General features: G+C 48.6%; 1 non-coding gene across 1 annotated transcript; it reads right to left on the bottom strand.

Annotated features, from left to right (window-relative positions):
* Nucleotides 1-1,437: 1,437 nt before the first annotated feature.
* On the bottom strand, nt 1,438-1,567 carry LOC118758750 (small nucleolar RNA SNORA44). The gene has a single exon (XR_004995832.1). It is a non-coding gene; the product is annotated as a small nucleolar RNA SNORA44 (small nucleolar RNA).
* Between the last annotated feature and the right edge of the window lie 13,837 nt (nt 1,568-15,404).

The raw sequence follows: 15,404 nt of genomic DNA, 5'->3' as shown, positions 1-15,404 counted from the left end.
CAATAGCCAAGGCTGGGCTGGGCTACAGTGTGGGACTTGGACCATCTTCCAGAGCTCTCCCAGGTACATTAGCAGAGAGATGGCTTGGAGGTGGATAAACTAAGACATGGACTGTCATCCATTTAGCTTGCTAGCACGGCAGGCAGTGGCTTAACTCACTCTGCCACAGCACCATTCGCACCCCCACTAAGTTTCTTTAATATGCAGATATTTTGGACTGGCCATGGGAACAGAGATGACAGTTCTATTTCATTTATTTTTTTAAGATTTACTTATTCTTATTATTTACTTAGTTTATTTATTTTAAAATTTTTAATTATAAACTCAGATTTACAGAGAGAAGGATCTTCCATCTGCTGATTTACTTCCCAAGTGGCTGCAATGGCCCGAGCTGAGCTGGGCCAATCAGAAGCCAGGAGCCAGGAGCTTCCTCGAGGTCTCCCACATGCGTAGAGACCAAAGGCTTTGAGCCGTCCTTGAATGCTTCCGAAGCCACAAGCAGAGAGCTGGATGGGAAGTGGGGCAGCCACGACATGAGCTGGTGTCCATATGGGATCGTGGAGCATGCAAAGTTAGGACTTTAACCACTAGGCTACCATGCCGGTTCCGACAATTCTATTTCTTGAACTGGAAAGTCACAGACACTGCATACAAAATAAAGCAAGATCTTGGCACTCCCCAAACCTACTCCTCACTCAGTTTCCTAGCTCAGTAAGCACCCTGCTACTCCTCTGGGAGCTCAGGATCTCCCACAGTCCATATGCAAGACTGGCCCCACCTTGTATGTGCCAGGATTGCATATGGGCACAGATTCACATCCCGAATGTTTCACTTCCTACCCAGCTCCATGCTTATGAACTGGGAAAGTAGGAGAGGATGGCCCGATGTCTTGGGACCCTGCACCTGCGTGGGAGAACAGGAAGAAGCTCCTGGTTCCCGGCTTCAGATCGACTCATCTCTGGGAATTGCAGCCATTTGGGGAGTGAACCAGCAGATGGAAGACCTTCCTCTCTGTCTCTCCTCCTCTCTGCATGTCTGCCTTTCCAATAATGAAAAAAGCAATTTAAAGAAATACCTGTCTACCGTCTCCTTTTTTTTTTTTAATATTAATTTATTTGAAAGGCAGAGGTTTTTTTTTTTCACATTTCTAAAGCTTTTATTGCATCACACAGGGCATAGCCCCAAAAAGCCCCACCTCTGCTCACTGTTTTGTCATTCACTTCTTCCGTTGGAGGTTTTCATCCCCCCTGCAGGTCCACCGCCATGACAAGGCTAATGGTAACATGGACAGCTCAAGCACAGCTCCAGGAAGCAGCAGAGCGCAGCACTGGACCCTGTGTGCCATGAGGGGCGCTGCAGAACAAGAGTGTGTGAGGACTCTGAGCTGACTAAGCCAGCCCTCCGCTCACAGGTCACAGCTGCCAGGCCAGGATGAGGCACTATCGGAAAGCTGAGTGGCAGCTGCAGGCACGGGCTGGCCTGCGCTGTCAAAGGCCCTCCAGGTTGCTCTCGCATGCAGTTGGAGATCCCATGGCTATAGCCAGCCACAGCCCTTGGAAACATGCTGTGAAAGGCAGAGTTAAAGACAGAGAGAGAGAGAGAGAGAGAAAGAGAGAGAGAGAGAGAGAAAATCTTGTATCTCCTGGTTCACTCCTCAGGTTGCTGCAAATCCAGCACTGATCCAGGCTGAATCCAGGAGCTTCTCCCAGGTCACTCATGTGGGTACAGGGGCACAAGCCCTTGAGCCATTCTCTGCTCAACCAGTTACTCAAGCAGGGCACTAGATCAGAAGTGGAACAACCAGGGCTCGATTTGGCGCCCAGATGGGATGCAGTTATTGGCTTTACTTGCAATGTTGCAATGCTAACCCTTGCCCCTTAAATTTTAATAATGGGGGAAAATGCTTTCACAGTTGAATGCTTAGCGATGCTAGTAGGTATTATTATTTCATTTTTTTAAGATTTACTTCTTTTGGGGGCCCGGCGGCGTGGCCTAGCGGCTAAAGTCCTCGCCTTGAAAGCCCCGGGATCCCATATGGGCGCCGGTTCTAATCCCGGCAGCTCCACTTCCCATCCAGCTCCCTGCTTGTGGCCTGGGAAAGCAGGAGAGGACGGCCCAATGCGTTGGGACACTGCACCCGCGTGGGAGACCCGGAAGAGGTTCCTGGTTCCCGGCATCGGATCGGCGCGCATCGGCCCGTTGCGGCTCACTTGGGGAGTGAATCATCGGACGGAAGATCTTCCTCTCTGTCTCTCCTCTGTGTATATCTGGCTGTAATAAAATGAATAAATCTTAAAAAAAAAAAAAAAGATTTACCTATTTTTTATTGAAAAGTCAGATTTACAAAGAAAAGGAGATACAGAGAAAAAGATCTTGCATCTGCTGGCCTACTCCCCAAGTGGCCGCAATGGCCTGAGCTGGGGTGAGCTGAGCCGATCTGAAGCCAGGAGCCAGGAACTTTCTCCAGGTCTCCCACACAGGTGCAGGTCCCCAAGTCTTTAGGCCATTCTCTACTGCTTTCCCAGGCCACAAGCAGGGAGCTGGATGGGAGGTGAACCAGCTGGAATATGAACCAGCTGCATATGGGATCCCAGCTTTTGCAAGGGAGGATTAGCCAATTGAGCCATCAAGCCAGGCCCGTCTAATAGGTATTATTATTATTATTAAGATTTGTTCATTTTTATTACAAAGTCAGATGTACAGAAAGGAGGAGAGACAGAGAGGATGATCCTCCGCCCCAAGTGACCTGCAACAGTCGGTGCTGCGCCGATCTGAAGCCAGGAACCAGGAACTTCTTTCCGGGTCTCCCACGCAGGTGCAGGGTCCCAAGGCCCTGGGCCATCCTCGACTTCCCTCCCAGGCCACAAGCAGGGAGCTGGATGGGAAGTGGAGCCGCTGGGACCAGAACTGGCAGCCATATGGGATCCTGGCGCACCCAAGGCGAGGACCCAAGGCCTGAGGCCACGCCGCCGGGCCCTCTAATAGGTATTATTATAGCACGTAATCTGTATTTACCATCTGTTTGTTGTATTTTAGTATTTAGGACCCAATGGATGGTTGGCATACAGGATAAAATGCCATTTGGGACACCTGCGATTCCATAGCCAAGAGCTGAGCTTTGCATCCCCGCCGTGCTTGGTATTCCAACCCTGGAGGCAGCATAGTTGGAGCCCTGCCACTCACAAGGACCACCTGGATGCATTTCCTGGTGTTCCTTTAATCAACCGGCCCAGCCCCGGCTGCTGTGGGCCTTTGGGGGAATGAGCCAGTGTATGGAAGATCACTCCGTCTTCCTCTCAGATAGCTAAATATAAAGATACTAAAATTTGGGCCCAGTGGCGTGGCCTAGTGGCTAAAGTCCTCGCCTTGAACATGCCGGGATCCCATATGGGCGCCGGTTCTAATCCCGGCAGCTCCTCTTCCCATCCAGTTCCCTGCTTGTGGCCTGGGAAAGCAGTCGAGGACGGCCCAATGCATTGGGACCCTGCACCCGCGTGGGAGACCCGGAAGAGGTTCCTGGTTCCTGGCTTCGGATCGGCGCGCATCGGCCCATTGCAGCTCACTTGGGAAGTGAATCCTCGGATGGAAGATCTTCCTCTCTGTCTCTCCTCCTCTCTGTATATCTGACTTTGAAATAAAATAAATAAATATTTAAAAAAAAAAAAGATAATAAAATTTAGGGCCTCATAGGCGCTTATATGGAACTCACATGCCAGGGAAGAGGCTGGGGAGGGCAGGACTGAAGGTCTTTGGGCCTAAGGTGTACCCCAAGCCTGGGGCCAATTCGTCTCCCAGCTAAATCCCAGGCCAGGCTCTGAGTGGCCCTGAAGTATTCATCTCATTTGGTAGATTGTTATTTTGTAAGTTTTTTTATTTGAAAGGAAAAATAATCAAGAGAGAGGCAGGGTAGAGGGAGACACAGAAGCTTTGATCCACCAGTTATTCCACAAATGGCTGCAATAGCCAGGATCGGATGAGGCCAAAGCCAGGAAGTTGGAACTCCACCCAGGTCTCCCCAAGGGTGGCAGGTACTCAAATAGTTGACCATTTCCTGCTGCCTTCCTAGGCTCATTGCAGTGGAAGCTCTGGGCCTGGCGTGGTGACCTAGCAGCTAAAGTCCTCGCCTTGAACACGCCGGATCCCATATGGGAGCAGTTCTAATCCTGGCAGCCCAGCTTCCCCTCCAGCTCCCTGCTTGTGGCCTGGGGAAGCAGTGGAAGACAACCCAAAGCCTTGGAACCGTGCATCTGCATGGGAGACCCAGATGAGGCTCCAGGCTCCTGGCTTCAGATTGGCGCAACACTGGCCATTGCAGTCACTTATGGAGTGAATCATGGGATGGAAGATCTTCCCCCTTCTCTCTCCTCCTCTTTGTATATCTGATTTTGCAACAAAAATAAATAAATCTTTAAAAAGAAAATCACTGGTTGGGCCCGGCGGCATGGCCTAGCGGCTAAAGTCCTCGCCTTGAACATGCCGGGATCCCATATGGGCGCCAGTTCTAATCCCGGCAGCTCCACTTCCCATCCAGCTCCCTGCTTGTGGCCTGGGAAAGCAGTGGAGGACGGCCCAATGCATTGGAACCCTGCACCCACGTGGGAGACCCGGAAGAGGTTCCAGGTTCCTGGCTTCGGATCGGCGCATCGGCCCGATGCGGCTCATTTGGGGAGTGAAACATCGGATGGAAGATCTTCCTCTCTGTCTCTCCTCCTCTCTGTATATCTGGCTGTAATAAAATGAATAAATCTTTAAAAAAAAAATCACTGGTTAAGTATTAGGCACCTTAAAAAAAAGTGGAAGCTCTGAGACTTGTTCTAATGTAGGACAGGATGTTGGTGTTGCAGGTGGTGCCTAGCCTGCTGTGCAGCAGTACTGGCCCCTGACCTCGTTCTCAACATGCTGCTAGCCATTCCCACTGTGAGCACAAGAGCGGCTGAGCTGGGGAGGGGGTTATGATGTGAAGGATGCATGTTCCTCCTGGCTGAAGTGGGGGATGCGGGTGGAGAGTCCCTCCTGGAGCTGGTTAGTGTGTGCTCTGGCTGGGAGTGGAGAGCCAAGGGCCTGGGGGCTGGCAGGTCCAGCTAGAGCAAGCAGCCCACTCCGGCCCACACACAAGATGTGCGGAGTCGCTGTTGGGAGTCAGGATTGTAGGCTGGGAAGCAAGTGTCATGCAGGCCTTGTCCTGGAGAAGTTCATGGTCCTGTGGAGACAGAAGAAGAAACCCATCATCAGGATGCCAGTTCGCATTCCACATCTTCAGGGCCGCATGGATGTTATCTTGATGTTTTCACCCTGCGCTCGAGTGTGCACAACTGGAGAAGCAGGAAGAAGAGTTTCCAAACGGTGCCATGATTACTACACCAGCAGCGCAGCTACCTGTGAGGGTGGTAGTTAAGGACACAGGGGCGCAGGAGGGACAAGCTCAGGGACGCCTCCCAGCATCTCCTCATCAGAACTGGTCTGGAATGGGGTGGGGGGGGGTTGGGGGAGGCGGGGGGCAGTCACAGCCCAGCGTGTGCCTCCTTCCCGGTACACACTGGTGAAAAAGGAACACCAGAGGGACACCTCGAAAATGCAAAGTATGGAGGCACCTCCCCACCCGACACGCACTCTGGTGAACATTTGCCAGCACTTCTCCACATCTAATGCTCACACACATGCCACAAGCAATTAGCAAAATATAAATTTTGATTTATTAGCTTGGGTGGGGCTTGACAATCTGCATTTCTTTCCAATTTTAGTATATATGCTGGTGAAGTGAGCACAACAATCCGCATCTTTTAAAACCTCACAGGAGGCAGGCACATGGCACATCCCTTTGGGATGCCTGCATCCTGTCTCCGTGTGCCTGCTTTGTCTCAGCTCCTCTGCACTGGGTCCCGCTTTCTACTCAGGCACACTCCAGAAGAAAGCAGTAGTTTGGTCCTTCCCTGCCACCCCCATGGGAAACCTGGATGGAGTTCCTGACCCAACCCTAGCTCCTGTGGGCATTTGGAGAGTGAGCTAAGGAATGGAAACTCTTTCTCCGTTCGATTGTCATTTCAATAAAAATGAAATACATTAAACATAAAAAAAAATTTTTAACTTAAAGGCAGAAACAAAGAGAAACAAGAGTAACATCTTCCATCTGCTGATTCACTCCCCAAATGGCTTTAACAGCCAAGGCTGGGGGCCCTGCGCTATAGCGTAGCAGCTAAAGTTCTTGCCTTGGACGCGCCAGGATCCCATATGGGCACCGGTTCTAATCCTGGCGGCCCCACTTCCCATCCACCTCCCTGCTGTGATCTGGGAAAGCAGTTGAGGATGACCCAAAACCTTGGGACCCTGCACCCACATGGGAGACCCGCAAGAGCTCCTGGCTTCGGATTGGCTCAGCTCCAGCCATTGTGGCCACTTGGGGAGTGAACCATTGGACAGAAGACCTTCCTCTTTGTCTCTCCTCCTCTCTGTGTATCTGCTTTTCCAATAAAAATAAATAAATATTGAAAAACAAACAAACAAACAAACAAACAAACAAACAAAAACCAGCCAAGGCTGGGCCAACTGAGGCTTGGAGCCAAGAATTCCCATAGGCTCTCCTGTATGGATGGCAGGGGCCTGAGCAAGGAGTCTCCTTCCAGTGGGTGGGGGTGGGGGGTGGGGGTGGGGGATGGGTGAGCACGGGGCCCTCCACCCAGCAGGGGCCTGATCATGGGGCTCTCCTTCAGGGCTGAGCACAGAGCCGTACTCTGTTACTTTCTCAGCAGGCAGCTGGTGCAGAATCTGAGCAGCCAGAACTTGAAAACTGACAATCTGAGGTGGGATGCGGGCATTGCAAGTAGTGGCTTAACCGTGCTACAACATTGGCCCCTAGAAAAGGGAACCCTACTCCACTGCTGGTGGGGCTGCAGGATGGTACAGCCTCTATGGAAATCAGTATGGAGAACATTCAAACAACTCAAAATCGACATACCGTATGATCCAGCAATAGCACTCCTAAGGAATATACCCAAAACACCTGCTTTATGAGAAGCCAACATGCACCCCTATGCTCATAGCAGCACAATCAGTAATTGCAAAAACATGGAAGCAACTGAAATGCCCATCAGCAGAAGACTGGATAAGAAAGCTATGGTTCATCTACTCCATGGAATACTACTCAGCTATTAAAAAACACAAAATGCAGTTCTTTGTGACCAAATGGGCCAAACTGGAAACCATAATGCTAAGGGAAATGAGCCAATCCCAAAAGGTCAGATACCACATGTTTGCGTTAATTTAAGAGGATATGATGTTATGTAAAACATGTTATTTTATGTATATTATGTTATATGTTGTGTATAAACTAAAACTGAATTGACAATGAGGTGATCACAGAAGATGATTAAGAAATTGCAATTGTTTTTAACATACTGGTTACTCAATACTATAACTATTAGTTACACAACGAAGTTAATTGTTGCTGAGGGTACGTTGGAGCCTTTAATTGATCGGGTTGATAGTCTGATGGTTCTGCCCTCGGACCAGACAGGGTCTCCCCAGGAAGCTGAGGAACTAGATTGGACTATGGGATGTTGGACTCTGTGTTTGGTTTATGCTTGCAAAGAGGGAATCTCAACTGTACTTGATCAGTGGATATGCAACAAGGTGGAATATTCCACATGGGGCGAGGGCGGGGGGAGGGGAGGGGTGGGGTGATTCCCAGTTCCAACGAAACTGTATCACATAATACAATGTAATCAATGAATAAAAAAAAAAAAAAACATTGGCCCCTAAAAATAAAATTTGACAAAAGCTTCCCCAGGGATGCACATCCTGAAGGCCTCCAGACTCGCTTCAGCAAGACGGCAGACTCTGTGTGGGTGGACACGTCTCATTTGGCTTTTTTCTGAGGCTTCAGCATCACCACTCAGATACTGTGGTGACAATCCCTCTGCAGACTCTGAAATTATGCTTCCTTTACACAAATCTTTAACTGTGGATTGTGGGGTCAAAAGGAAAGCATATTTTAAGACTTAGATAGATAATGCAAATTTCCTTCCGAAATGGTGGAAACCAGTTTGTAGTCCCACTAGCAACAGATGCGAGAGCTCAATTCCCCACGTCATCCTGATGCATAATTTTTTGGGCCAATTTGATAGGCAAAAAATAGTACCTCATTCTTGTTTCAATTTGCATTTCTTTGGTTACTAGTGAGACTGATTGTCTTTCATTTTTTTTTACTGGAATTTGTATATTTTCCTTTGACATTGTCAGTTTGCTTTTTAAGATTTATTTATTTTTATTGGAAAAGCAGATTAGATTTATAGAGAGAAGGAGAGAGAAAAAAATCTTCTACCTGCTGGTTCACTTACCAAGTGGCTGCAATGGCCGGAGTTGAGCCAATCCGAAGCCAGGAGCCAAGAGCTTCTTCTGGGTTTCCCACGCGGGTGCAGGGTCCCAAGGCTTTGGGCCATCCTCTACTGCTTTCCCAGGCCACAAGCAGGGAGCTTATTGGGAAAGTAGAGCATCTGGGACACAAAACACTGCCCAGATGGGATCCCAGGCGCATGCAAGGATTTTGCTATTGAGCCATTGTCTCCTGACATTGCCTAATTGTGTGTAAACTCATTTCCCAGGAAGGTGTTCACTTTTGTTCTTGCTGATTGAAAAGAAACCTGATATGCTCTGAGAAACATTGTTACAGTTAATTATCATTGTTACTTAAAAAGCCAAAGTTATGGGGAAGCCAGGAGTCCTCCAGGTCTCTCAGGTAGGTGGTAGGGACACAAACACTTGAGCCACTCATCTACTGTTTTCCCAGGCGCATCAGCAGGAAGCTGATGAGAAGCAGGGCAGCGGAATTTGAACCAGTGCTCTGATATGGAATGCCAGTGTGATGAGGAGTGGCTTGTGCACAATGCAGGCTCCAGCACAGCTGACAAAAGTTAACCGTCATTTAAACTCCACCCATTTTTTTCTTTCACGTTAACACATATATGATTCAGATAAGTTATCAAATGTATTGAGGAACAATCAAAATCTGGAATAAAAACTGAAGGGGTGGATTAAAAAATAGTCCAACATCTGTTCAAAAGAAAACCAGGAGAAAAGCACCAATAATTTTTCAAGAATAAAAAGGTAGTAAAAGGCACCAAAGTGAAATGAGGGGCTGGTGTTGTAGTACAGCACGTTAAAAGCTGCTGTTCGAAATGCCTTTGTCCCATTTAAAGCCTGGGAGGCTTCAAATGATGGTCCCCAGAGAAATGAGAGTGAGCATATGGAATCATATTGATGACAAAAATCACAGTAAGGGGGCTGTTGTGACATAACAGGCTTAGTCTCTATGACACTGACATCCCAGATGAGTGCCAATACCAGTCATAGCTGTTCCTTTTTTTTTTTTTCAAGCTTTATTTATTTTTATTGGAAAGACAGATATACAGAGAGGAGGAGAGACAGAGAGGAAGATCTTCTGTCTGCTGATTCACTCCCCAAGTGGCCACAACAGCCAGAGCTGAGCTGATACCAAACTAGGATCCAGGAGCTTTTTCCGGGTCTCCTATGTGGGTGAAGGGTCCCAAGGCTTTGGGCTGTCCTCTACTGCTTTCCCAGGCCACAGGCAGAGAGTTGGATGGGAAGTGGAGCTGCTGGGACATGAACTGGTACCCATATGGGATTCCAGCATGTGCAAGGTGAGGGCTTTAGGCACTAGGCTACCGTGGCAGGTCTGGCTGCTCCACTTCTGATTCAGCTTCCTACTAAATGCACCTGGGAAAGCAACAAAAGATGACTAGTGAAACCCATAAAAAACTCCTGGCACCTATTTTCAAACTGTCCCAGCCATAGCCTTTGTTGCCTGTTAGGGAGTGAACCAGAAGATGGGAGCTCTGTTTCTTTTCCTAACTCTGCCTTTCAAAGCAGAAAAAAAAAGTAGCACTGAGGAAACCACAGCCCAGACACCAGTCTAAGGTCCGCTTTCCGAGAGGCTTGCGCAGGTGTTTTCTCCTTTATTTACTTGTGTGAGAGGCAGAGAAAGACAGCGCTCCCATAGACTACATAATTTCCCAAATGCCTACTATGGACTCCAGCTGGGAGAGAAGTCAGGAGTTCACCAGGTCCAAGTCTCCTGACGGCACAGGAGTCCACATGAGCTGTCATTCCTCTCCAGGGTCTTTTTTTTTTTTTTTTTTTAAAGATTATCTTTATTGGAAAGGCAGATTTATAGAACGAACTTCCATCAGCTGGTTTACTCCTCAAATGACCACAATAGCCAGAGCTGGGCCAGAGCTGGGAGCTTCCTTGGGGTCTTTCAGGGTGCAAAGGTTTTGGGCCATCCTCCTATGCCTTCCCAGGCCACAAGCAGGGAGCCATGGCAAGTGAAGCAGCTGGGACATGAACCACTACTCATATGGGATGCTGGAACTTGCAGGCAGAGAATTAGCCAGTTGAGCCATTGTGCCAGTTCCTCTCTGGAGCCAAAATAAGGGACTGAATTCAGGTACTCCAATATGGGGCTCTTTTATTCCTGCCTTCCTTTTTTTATTTCAGATTATTTTTTTTTTTATTTGAAAGAGAAAGAACAGGGAGGAGAGATTTCCATCTAGTAGTTCATTTCCCAAATGACCCACAACAACAGAGCTGGGCCAGTTCAAAACCAGGAGCCAAGAGCTTCATCCAGCTCTCCCCCGGTGGGTGCAGCAAACTGGATCAGAAAGGGAGCAACCACGGTTAACTGGTACGTTTATGGGATGCTGTCCCCACAGGCAGAGTCTTAGCCCACTATGCCATGGGACTCACTTGCCTTAACCATTAGGCCACACACCCACCCCTGAACAGGTTCTAAGCTTGGAATCTACAAATGCAAAATCCAGTGGGTACCAGGGTACTTCGTGGCCATATGACTTTCCTCCTTCAACAACTGGCTCTTGCAGGACTCTGGGCAATGCCTTGAAATCTTCTGAGGCTCAGTTCTTTGGAAGAAAGCAATTCAAGGGCAGGTGTTTGGCTCAATGGTTAAGATACCAGCTATAACACTCATTTCACACCAGAACAGCTGGGTCTGATCTGCTGCTGCTTACTAACGCACACACAGCGAGGCAATGGTGATGGCTCAAGTACCTGGGGGCCCTGCCACCTACACAGGAGGCCTGAATCCAGTTCCCCAGCTCTGGCCTAGCCCTGGATGTTGCAGGTTCTTGAAGAATGAATCAGCAAATGAAGCCTGCTTTGTCTCCCTCTTCTCTAAAGCAAATCAGGCCAGGCAAACTGAAAATTGATCGTGCATATAAAAGATGTCTTCATACACATGAGAACCAGAACGTGTAAAATCCCACGTGAAAAGCTATGTGAAGGGAGGTGCTACACCACTGTGCAGGACCAATGGGCTGTGGCAGTGATGGGGTGGCTAAAGGGGGGGAGCAGAAAGCCAAAGTGACAAGAGGCCATGTCTGCAACGGATGCTTGAAAGATTTCTCATAAACAGACAATTAAAGTGCTGCGTATTGGCTTTCAATTTTTAGAATGAAAGACTGTATTAGTAGACCAGAAGTCTTCTAAAGCTTGACTGTGCAAGAAGAAACACTCACTGTGAAGTGACTTTTCCCACGCTTCGGAGAGGTGATCAATAGACACTGCATGAAGTCCAGAAATAGATGTTTAAACACAGTGTTTGAAGACAAGAAGGAAGGGAGGATGAGCCGTAATCATACAGCTTACACAGTCTGGAGGTGGAGATGAGCCTCACAGGAAGTGACTAAATCCCACGCAATTTACAGCCCAGGACTCAACTACATCACCTGCTAAAGGTCTCGTTGTTCTCCCCCATTGCAAGAATTAAAGCCAAAATTCCCACAGGAATGAAAATGGAGCTGGGAGAGAGGAGGAAGAAGAACTCTTTTTTTGTGTCCCTGAGGACTGTGGGAAATGTTCCCATCTACTGCATTAGGTGCCTCTGTTTCATCGTTCATCAAAAAAATTGCAGATACCCACTTAAAACTTGGGGTAAGGGTGGCATAGTGGTGTCGTGGATGAAGCTGCTGCCTTCAATGCCCACGCGTTAGATACGCCACCAGTTCAAGTCCTAGCTGCTCCATTTCTGATCCTGCTCCCTGCTAATACAACAATAGACGTTGGGGCCCTGTGCCTGGGTGGGAGACATGTAGGAAGCACCTGCCTTCTTCGGTCTGGCCTTGCCCTCAACGTAGCAGCCATTTATGGAGGAAGCCAAAGCTCCCCTTTTCTGCCTTTTAAATAAATAAAAATAAAATAAAAATAATGGTATGCCTATAACAGAATACCACAAAACTGTTTTATAAATAAGCTCCCAATGTAGAAATAAGTCCACAATATATTTAAAGGAAATGGCAATTTTCAGAAAGATATAGCCAATATGATTCTGGCTATATAAAAAATAAAGTTTATATGCATATCTATATATTTGTATCATAGAAAATGCTCAGAAGAATCTAAACTGTTAATAAATAATGACTCCTTCAGAGAAGTGGGGAGCAGGAAGAGTTTGGAAGGATTTTCTTGATTTAAAAATAGTAGCTAAGGGCCTGGCGCAATAGCCTAGTGGCTAAAGTACTTGCCTTGAATGCTCTGGGATCCCATATGGGCACCGGTTCTAATCCTGGCGGCCCCGCTTCCCATCCAGCTCTCTGCTTGTGGTCAGGGAAAGCAGTTGAAGATGATCCAAATCCTTGGAACCCTGTACTCGTGTGGGAGACCTGGAAGAAGCTCCTGGCTCCTAGCTTTGGATTGGCTCAGCTCCAGCCATTGCGGCTGCTTTGGGAGTGAATCATCGGACAGAAAATCTTCCTCTCTGTCTCTAATTCTGTGTATCTTTCTAATAAAAAAAAAAAAATCTTAAAAAAAAATTGACCACCCTTCATCTAAAAAAAAAAAAGGACCTAAATCCTTGCCTTGCATGTGCCAGGATCCCGTTTGGGTGCTACGTCTAGTCCTGGGTGCTCCACTTCCCATCCAGCTCCCTGCTTGTGGCCTGGGAAAGCCGTTGAGGACAGTCCAAAGCCTTGTACCCTGCACCCCCATGGGAGACCCAGAGGAAGCTCCTGGCTCCTGGCTTCAGATTAGGTCAGCTCTGAACATTGTGGCCACTTGGGGAGTAAATCAGATGGAGGGTCTTCTTCTCTGTCTCTCCTCCTCTCTGTACATCTCACGTGTGCTGGATGGGTGCTGCATTCATATCCAGTACAGGCAACCACGCCCTGGCGTTCCATAATGTGTACTGGTTTTGTCGCAACCAAACCCGGCCCATTCCACACTCTGTTCTGGTGATCGGATTTGCCAGAGGATGACATGAACTGATTCAGCCTGGTCTGCTCCTGACCCATGCCGAATGCATGCCTATTCTGGGCTGTTTCCAATCATGCTTCTCGCGCTTACCTGCAGGGACTGTGTCCTGCCAGAGGAGTTGCCCAGGCTCCTCCATCAGAACCCCTCCCAATGCCAGATTTTGCGCTTGCCAGGGGGTTCTTGAGCCAACCCTACTCAGTTCACCTCCTGTCCTAGCAGGAACAGTGGCTTTTCCTGGCTGGCTTTCACCCCATTCTGACTCTTGTTGTTGGATGTTTCAGCCCAGCCATGGCTCGTCCATACCCACATACAGCTCACACATGGCTCAGAAGGGGATTGAGACCCATCCTAGTCAGTCCCACATCTACCCTCTGGTTCTCCATGACACCAGATGGTGCTGGGATCTAAACCGGCCTGGTGCATCCAATCCCAGCCCACACTAGTGCCTCGGGTGACTGCAACTGTTTCCTAGATAGAACGCAGCCCCCATTCCAGCACATACACCCCTTGGTGGGAACCTCATCCCAGCTGTGGCATCCCAGATTGGGACCCTGTACCTATGTGGGAGACCAGAAGGAACTCCTGGCTTCAGATTGGCTCAGCTCTGGTCATTGTGGCCACTTGGAGAGTGAACCAGAGGATGGAAGATTTTTCTCTCTCTCCTTTTTCTCCATATATCTGAATTGCCTTTCAAAAAAAGAAAAGACATGACAAGACCCAGGGGGGGCAGGATGCAGTGCCATAATCCTTACGGGTGCTATATATATATATATATATATATATATATATATATAATTTTATTTTGATGATCTTTACATAGTTGGTTAGGGCTCAAAGGGTCAACGACTACAGGAAAGTGGGTAAGATCATTGTTTCCACATTCTCTTTTTTCCATTTTGTATCTTGGGGAAGGGAAGAGACAAAGGAGAAGCCCCACCCAGCCTCCCAACCATCCCAGGGTCCCTGATGTGGGGCACGGTCCAAGGGCACTGCTCAAGTGGTTTTGATAGTTCAACAGTTCTGAATTGCCGCCAATCTCGCCATTCCAAGCATGATGAAATTTCTCTAGAATCCACTGGCTGACATAGTCCACCTTAGCGTCTCCACTTGCCCAGATTTTCACTGTCAACACTTGGCTGGGGTAGTTGATCAATTTGTTCTGTCTTCTGTTGTGGTACCAGGTGTCCTCTGCAGGTTCTGACGGACTGCCATATCCTCTATGTGCAACCTGGATATGCTGTCCACTGCTCTGTCTTGAGCCACTGAGGTAGCTCAGCTTTGACCATGTACATGCACTCCATGGTCAGACCATGGAACCTGCAATTCTCTTCATGGTTGGGGTTCTGAGTCTGGCAGATCGATTGGGGGGGTTCCCCAAAGAAACTTCATCTGAAGTGATCCCAGACCTGATTCTTGGGTGTGTTTGCCAGTATATGTTCAGTCGCCCCAATCAGCCTATGCATATGCTGGTGGTTGCCACTGCTGGATCAGTACAGCCTCCAGCCCCATCTTCTACACAAATCAATGGGTGTTGGAGCCCGTCCCAATCCTGCTCACCACACACTTGGCCACGTAAACCAGCGGGAGCTGCAGCCTAGTTGGGGCGACTCCCAATAACCTCCACCAGGCCCGCTCCCTGCCCTTGTTCCTGTGCTTGTCAGTATGTACAGCAGACTAGTCCAGTCTGTCCCACATCCCATTCAGCTCACATACATGTCAATGGGTACTAATGCCTAGTTCATCCCAACCAGCCCCACTATCCAGCCCACACACTTGCCAACAGGTGCCACTTTCTGTCTAGCCATGTTTGCCCCAGTCCTGGTTTTCATGTCCACCAGATTGAGCAGCAAACCAGGAGGGAGGTGCCCACTGTTTCCCTACTGGGTTCCCTCCCATTCCTGGATCATGCACTCTCCAGGTGGTTCTACAGTTTGTCTTGACAGAATTACCCCTCAGTGCCAGCATTTGCCAGCTCATGCTGTGGCAAAGCCCAATCAACCTACACCCACTGAGTTACACTTGCACCAGTAGGAACAACTTTTCCCTGGTCCAGGTCACACGAAGCCAACAAGTGTTGTAGCTCTGCCCGGTCTGGTCTGCTCCCATCCCAACTCATGCTCTCCAGT

The sequence above is a fragment of the Ochotona princeps genome, chromosome 2 (assembly GCF_030435755.1).
Source record: "Ochotona princeps isolate mOchPri1 chromosome 2, mOchPri1.hap1, whole genome shotgun sequence".
Taxonomy (NCBI): Eukaryota; Metazoa; Chordata; class Mammalia; order Lagomorpha; family Ochotonidae; genus Ochotona; species Ochotona princeps.
Note: the sequence above shows the minus strand (reverse complement) of the source record. Positions and strands in the feature narration are given on the sequence as shown.